At 49.1% G+C, this 6538-nt stretch overlaps 1 pseudogene; it reads right to left on the reverse strand.

Annotated features, from left to right (window-relative positions):
* Nucleotides 1-205: 205 nt before the first annotated feature.
* LOC146187305 (uncharacterized) lies at nt 206-6140 on the reverse strand (annotated as a pseudogene).
* Nucleotides 6141-6538: the final 398 nt, after the last annotated feature.

The raw sequence follows: 6538 nt of genomic DNA on the forward strand, positions 1-6538 counted from the left end.
TCTGCTACAAGCCCAGGACCCAAATGTGCCGCAGTTGCGGTGAAGAACACCTTTCGCCAGCCGAGGGGAAAGCTCGCACCTGCACGTCCAAGGGCATTATGCGCAAAGGCGCCCACAACATCGGGAACAAGAACTACAAACATTCCTTTGTAGAACGCCGCCTCAAACACAAGCAACAATACAAAAATCTGAACGATGAAATCGATCAGCAATCCGGACACAAGCCGCGCTCAAGAGACAAAGCGAGTAGCCGTTCGTCGAGCCACCACCGGGGAAGCAAGACCCGCCTCAGGTCATCCTCCTTCTCACCAGTGTCATCTAGCCAGGCCGCCAGTTCGAGGCAGGGAAGCACGAACCGACGGCGGCGTTCGAGCAGGAGCAGGAGCAGAAGCTGCTCGAAGCAAGTGAGCTGGCCGGATACGGCTTCACATAATTGCGCCCCTCGGGAGAAGGAGCTCTTAGTTAAAATACAGTCTAGAGGCGCAAATGCAACGGGAAATAGCAGAAATGAACAAGTGTATTTAAATCTCTGCAACCACCCGTAAAAACAACTGCACCAATACACCGCGCGCGTTCATTCACCACGCTAAGCGCCATACCCTCCACCAGAAATGCAATGGAGACGGACAGCAGCATTAACCTGATAAGACCGGCTCCTTCCGATGAGGGTTCCGGATCTAAACGCGCTGCAGAAGCGCCTAAAGATGACAACCCGCCACCGACAACCAAATCTATGTCAGCAGACAAGCCGAAAGCAGAAATGAGCGCACTCGAGGATAACTTTAGCGGTCTTGAGGAGATGACGTTCTCATGCGCGAAGTAACTGAGCTGGTTACAAACATTGCTGTTTTTTTTTAGCAAGTAGTACAGCGTCTCGCGACCCTGGAGGCAAGCCGTAATGTAATGCCGGAATCCGCGACCCTGCCCGTAATTATTCCTCCCATGTCTTAACATGGCCCCTCGCCAGCAAGCTGAGGTATGACTTTGGAACTGTAGGGGATTCTGCAACAAACGGAGTAACATGTTGATTCACATAGAAAGCTCACCTACACAACCGGACGTAACAGCACTTGAAGAAGCTAGCGGTTCGGTGAAATTACCGGGCTTTAAAGCGTTAACTCTTCCCTCGAACCCACGGACGACGGTGACAGTCCCATTCACAGCGAAATTTGTGCAAAGCAACATTACGGCTATACAACAAACCATAGACAGTTCTAGAAAAAGATCTCTGTCGATTAGTACAGGCTTTCGTACTGCGCAGGTCTGTCTACTCCATCGCGCACCTGCAACTAATTTTCGAGGAGAGAATGAGAGACAAGAGCCTAATCCGACAAGCCTAAAAGGCTGCCCTTGGGCTCCCGCACAGCACGTCTACGGAAAGGTTGCTGGCCCTTCGGGTTCACAACATGCTATCGGAGATGTGCGAGGCACACCTTGTCTCCGAGCTCGAACGACTCACACGCACGAACGCGGGAAAGTCCATCCTGTACAGACTACACATGTGCAAAGTACTTTCAGAGAAGGACGCGAAAACAGTTACCTACACACATTAGGACAGCTCTATTCATTAAACCATTTCCCAAGAATATGCACCCCGCGCACCACGAAGGCCGACGCATGGCGAGGGCTCGCGCCCTACATGCCAAGTACGGCCGACACGTCATGCATCATACGTGGACGCGGCGGAATATCGACATACCCAGAGACAAGCGTTCGCACTGGTAGCTGTGAATGGGAACGGCCGCATCAATCGCAACCACCTCCTCCGAGACGGCGCAGCAACCGGCCATATCCTTAGCTATTGCAAACACGTCCGCCGATATTGTATTCAGGGATTCTAAAATAGCCATTCGCAATTTCGCGAGAGGCTGCATCACATCTACCTCCTTCCGCATCCTCCAAAACACCCCTGCTCCGAATAGGGAAATTGAACTAATCTGGGTCCCTGCCCACTCGTCTAATCCGGGCAGCGAGGCAGCTCACGCGCAAGCCCGAGGTTTCGTCGACCGGGCAGTGAGCGCGTCCTCCAACCCGAATTTTTCACGAGGGACGGGTTAATTTCTTTTCATGACATTACCCATCACTTCAGGCTAGAAAGGCGCACATATCCTCCCCCCCCCCCCCCCCCCCGCCACAAATCTTTAACAAAGGTGCAGGAAGTTACTTTGCGCCGACTACAAACATGCTCCCTCCTAAATTCGGCGGTGCTGGCCCTGATGTACGCAGGCCAGTACAACCCAAACTGCAGTAAGTGCGGCGAAAGAACGACATAAGATCACATTCTCTGGAACTGCGCAAATGATCCACTTGAGGTAGAACTAATACAGCTCCCTTCTCCCGAGCTGTGGGAAGCCGTGCTGGTCAGCTCGAACCCGAAGATTCTACTACGGGCCATCAAGCGGGCTAATGAGGTTGCCGCAGGCCATGAACTAGCAGCCATCTAGCACGTCTCTCCTTAGACTTGCTTGAGCGACGAAATAAATATTTTGCAATCCAGTGCCCGTGACGTTGCTTAATGTTATGAATAGTAATAACTGGTTCACATAAAAAGAAAGGCGCAGTATCCATCCCACTAGTGTTGGACATCTGACGGCGCCGTAAGGGAAGGGAGGAAGGTGGGAATGAAAACGGAAAGAGATCGGGGTGGTGGTTGTTTAAGACATTTATTGGCTCAAAAGAACATTCACAGGGATATTGATTCGACCAACCCTTGAAACGCCAGTCCTCACAAGCACTGGGTGCCGAAGGGCAGAGCGCCGGAGTGATTTCGACCACCTGGGGATCTTCACCGTGCACTGACATCGCGCAGCATACGAGAACGCCACTTAGCTTCGCCTCTATCGAAACAAGGCTCCAGTTTTTAGGAAGCTTAAATGCTCCCCACACTCCCGAGTCAATCTACCTTCCCAATCGTATTATTAGATGTCCCACAGAGTACTCCAATTGACTGCATAATTTTGTCACAAAAAAATAATAGATATGCATGAACATAAATGCGAAAGTCAGTAACTCATAAAAAACGTCTTAGGGCACCGCTAGGTGATCCTTTTCCGCGCGCCGTGCGCACTTTATTTGCGTCTCCAGTCGTGTTTACAGCACAGATTCTGGGCGCACTGTTGCGAAACTTCGTTTCCTTTCACAGTGTATTCCACGCAATGCAGAACTTCGGCGCTGGCACATGCGCTTCTATATTGTACGGGGGAGTAGACTCGAGATTCCTGTCGTGCATTATGACAACCCCCCCCCCCCCGCCTATCTATTGCTTTCCCCTCTCTGGGAAATCATATTCTTGAGTTTGTTATGTATAAATACCATATAGTGTTTTGTATAGTGCTTTCGTCTGTGAGTAATGTGCGTTTTTGTCTGTATGTATTATGTATGTACACAATAAATTCTCTTTGTGCACAACACGCAATCCAAACACAATATAGCCAGCTAAAACGGGAGCTTTGCGAATACTTCCTAATTCATGACCGGGGGGGGGGGGGGGGGGTTGTCATAGCGAACCATCGCTTCACTTATCGAAGTAAGAAATCGCCTTTTTAGATATTGACAAAGGATATCAGCAGTAATTCTGTGATATTTTGGGTTTTCTTCTTCTTGCCTTCCGCATTTGCATTCTTACACAAAATGCACTCAGTTGTGAGTCAGCGCTCGGTTTTGTGCTTCTTTCCTGTCGTCCCGTCGTTTCGTGCTGTTTTGTTCTAAGTCATGACCCATCTGGCCCAACAATATCCTCTTTTGCATATAATCTGGAATTACCTTGATTCCCCTGGCGCCAATCAAAATATAAACAGTAGAGAAGCCTGGGAACTGCTACTGCGGGGCACGTCCCCTGCCAACCAGCAGCAAGCCATCCGCCTGGCGGCTGGCTTTTCCTCCTTCATTGGAGGAAAGAAAATTACCAGGGTTCAACGCTGCTGAACCAACTTTAGAGCGAAATCATTAAATGCTGGTGACCGAGCGTTCTCGTTCTCTTTTTCTTCTTCCTCCACCCACATAAAAAGCCCCGCTTAAACAAAGCCGTATGAAGGGGTGAAGGGTGGCTGATCCTGGCCCTGATGGGGCTGGGAAAGGTAGGTCACCGCCGCTTGTGGCGGGGCCTAGCCTGCCCCCAAATTTTATCAGTTGTAGGCCGTCATTGCACTCGCCACTGCTTCGGTGGTGGACGACGGCTATTGCAGCGGCGAGCGTCTTTCTCTCCCTCTTCTTTTTCTTTCTTCTCTATTTTCTCTTCTGTACGCACGAGGCTGCGGAGGTGGCTCAGCTACAGAGGCAGCAGCAGGCCCGTGCATTTTCTTTTCCTTCTTCCTACAGGTACAACAAGAGCAACAGCCGTATGAACGTGCCTTAGTGGTCCATAGAGGGAACGTGAATGCCAGGGTCTTAGCAGGCTGATTCTGACATAACCGTCCCATGTGAAACAGGAGACCCACGTTGGCAGCTTCTGCCGACCCTACTATTACGTGGGGTGTTACGTGAGCAGGACGGCATGAAATTGCACAGACACTTCTAATGGTGAGATGCAAACATGGAGGCAGACAACTGTACCTTCACATTTTCTGAAACATTTCACTATGTGAAAGTGTAAGGAGTTATAACACAATTGATGACGCAACACACGCATAATACGGAGGTTGTGGGCTTGACTATCATCGGTAGCAAGCTATTCTTTCATCCATTTTCCTCTCTCATCTTTTTTTTTTGCAATAAACCTACAAACAAAGCTCTTTTCCCTTGGTTTTCCTTAGCTGTTGGCTTTACGAAGAGTCGTGGATGTCTTCATGCAGCTTAAAGGAAAAAGCGCTGAGAAGGCACTGCTTGTCTGAACTTCAGCGCAATTAAACCAAATTCAATGTTGCCCTCACATATACCACGCTTAACTGAAGTTAAACCTTTTTTGTGCAGAAAAACGTACAGACAGCTTTGAAGGAAATAGATGGCAAGTACAATACAAATTAAAGGTAGGCCTGTTTTCGTCACCTGCTTAAATTCTTTGGCAAGTTTCTCCAAGTTGTCAGGGAAGGCCCCGATCCGGGGGGCGATGTCGTGAAAAAATGCCATGACGCGGTACATCATCCTGAGCTGCGTGCTTTCCGCAACCTCGAGGGGCCCTGCAACATCCTCTATGCAGGATTTGTTGACACCATACCTGCGAAAAAAATCGTCATTTTTTTAATAACGCAAAATGATTGCACTGGAATCAAGCATTGCAGCGAAGTACGGGAAAATCATATCTCAACAAGTTCTACATTTGTTACCAGAAATATTTGGTACAGCAATGCGCTATGTTGTCTTGAGAATGCACAGGCAAAGAAAGATAAAAATTGCCAAAATATAATTAAACGTGCGATTCGATGCATATAATTTCACAGGTGGGAAGAATGCGATAACTTGAGTACTCCGCTTGCAGAAGAGCAGTGACGTGTAAAGAATGTCTAAGCAGCATAAGCATGCAGCAACAAATCAGCTGCTGAACCTTCGCAAGGCCTATTAGTACATGCATTCAGTTTAAGGCTTCGCATCCGGTTATTAGCCGTGACGAGACTGTTTAGCTCACGGGATTCCTCCAAGCACTCATCCGAAATAACAATTCTCACTTCAGTACTAAACAACTGCAATACTTTACCACAAAAAGGTCAGGAGATGCTATTGAGTTGGTGACTTGAGGGGCAAGCTCCCGTGATCAAGCCGTGAGGGATAGTGCGGCGAATGAGCGAACTCGGCTGCAAGCGCGTTTACAGCTGACTGTGAGAGTCGGAAATTTCTGCGAAACTTGCGAGGTAAAAAAAAAAGAATAAAAAAACGCAGATTAGTTATTGGTTTACACGTTCAAAGTAGAATGCAGTATAACTCACCCCTTCGTCAGAATACTCGGCAACTGTCTTTCCCACGTACGCCTCGACCTTCGGGCGCTTCTCCAGCGAGGTAAAAAGGTGCTCGAACATCATCTCGTACGCCAAGTCGTCGTCCCCGTCGTCGCTGCTGCTGTCGGAAGAGGAGGTTGTGCATGAGCTTGTACTAAACCTGCTGTCATCGTCCAACAGCAGTAGCAATTCTTCATCCAGACGTAGGCGCTTAGCAGCCGCCGTTTCAATTGCATCCGCCGGCCGAACGCCACCGCTGGCATCTTCCACCATTTTTCTCGATGGGCTCCAGGCGAATAACGAGAAGTGCCGTCAAAAAGGGGACGTGACATTCTTCTTCCTTTCTGTACTCCGCCTCTGGTGACGGAGCACCGAGGACTCCTCTCGGCTGTTCTCGGGAGCCCAAAAGCGCGCCTCCTCTGTCAATAGAACACAACGCTACTGCTCCTGTTCGAACACTGAAGGGCGAGTTACGATGATCCAGGTAAAGTCCCAACAGAAAGGATGCCCTGTCGGTTACGATCGCTGAAGAAAATGCATTTGTAACAAAGCGTTTCATGACAAGGTCTATTATAGAAGCATTCCGCCTATGTAAGATGACGATCATGATTCTGGCTTTGGCCTGTCAAAATTCTGCACATTGCGACCACGCTGAGTAAAAGGTTATCCCC

The sequence above is a fragment of the Amblyomma maculatum genome, chromosome 6, assembly GCF_055883805.1.
Source record: "Amblyomma maculatum isolate TAMU_Amacu chromosome 6, ASM5588380v1, whole genome shotgun sequence".
NCBI lineage: Eukaryota > Metazoa > Arthropoda > Arachnida > Ixodida > Ixodidae > Amblyomma > Amblyomma maculatum.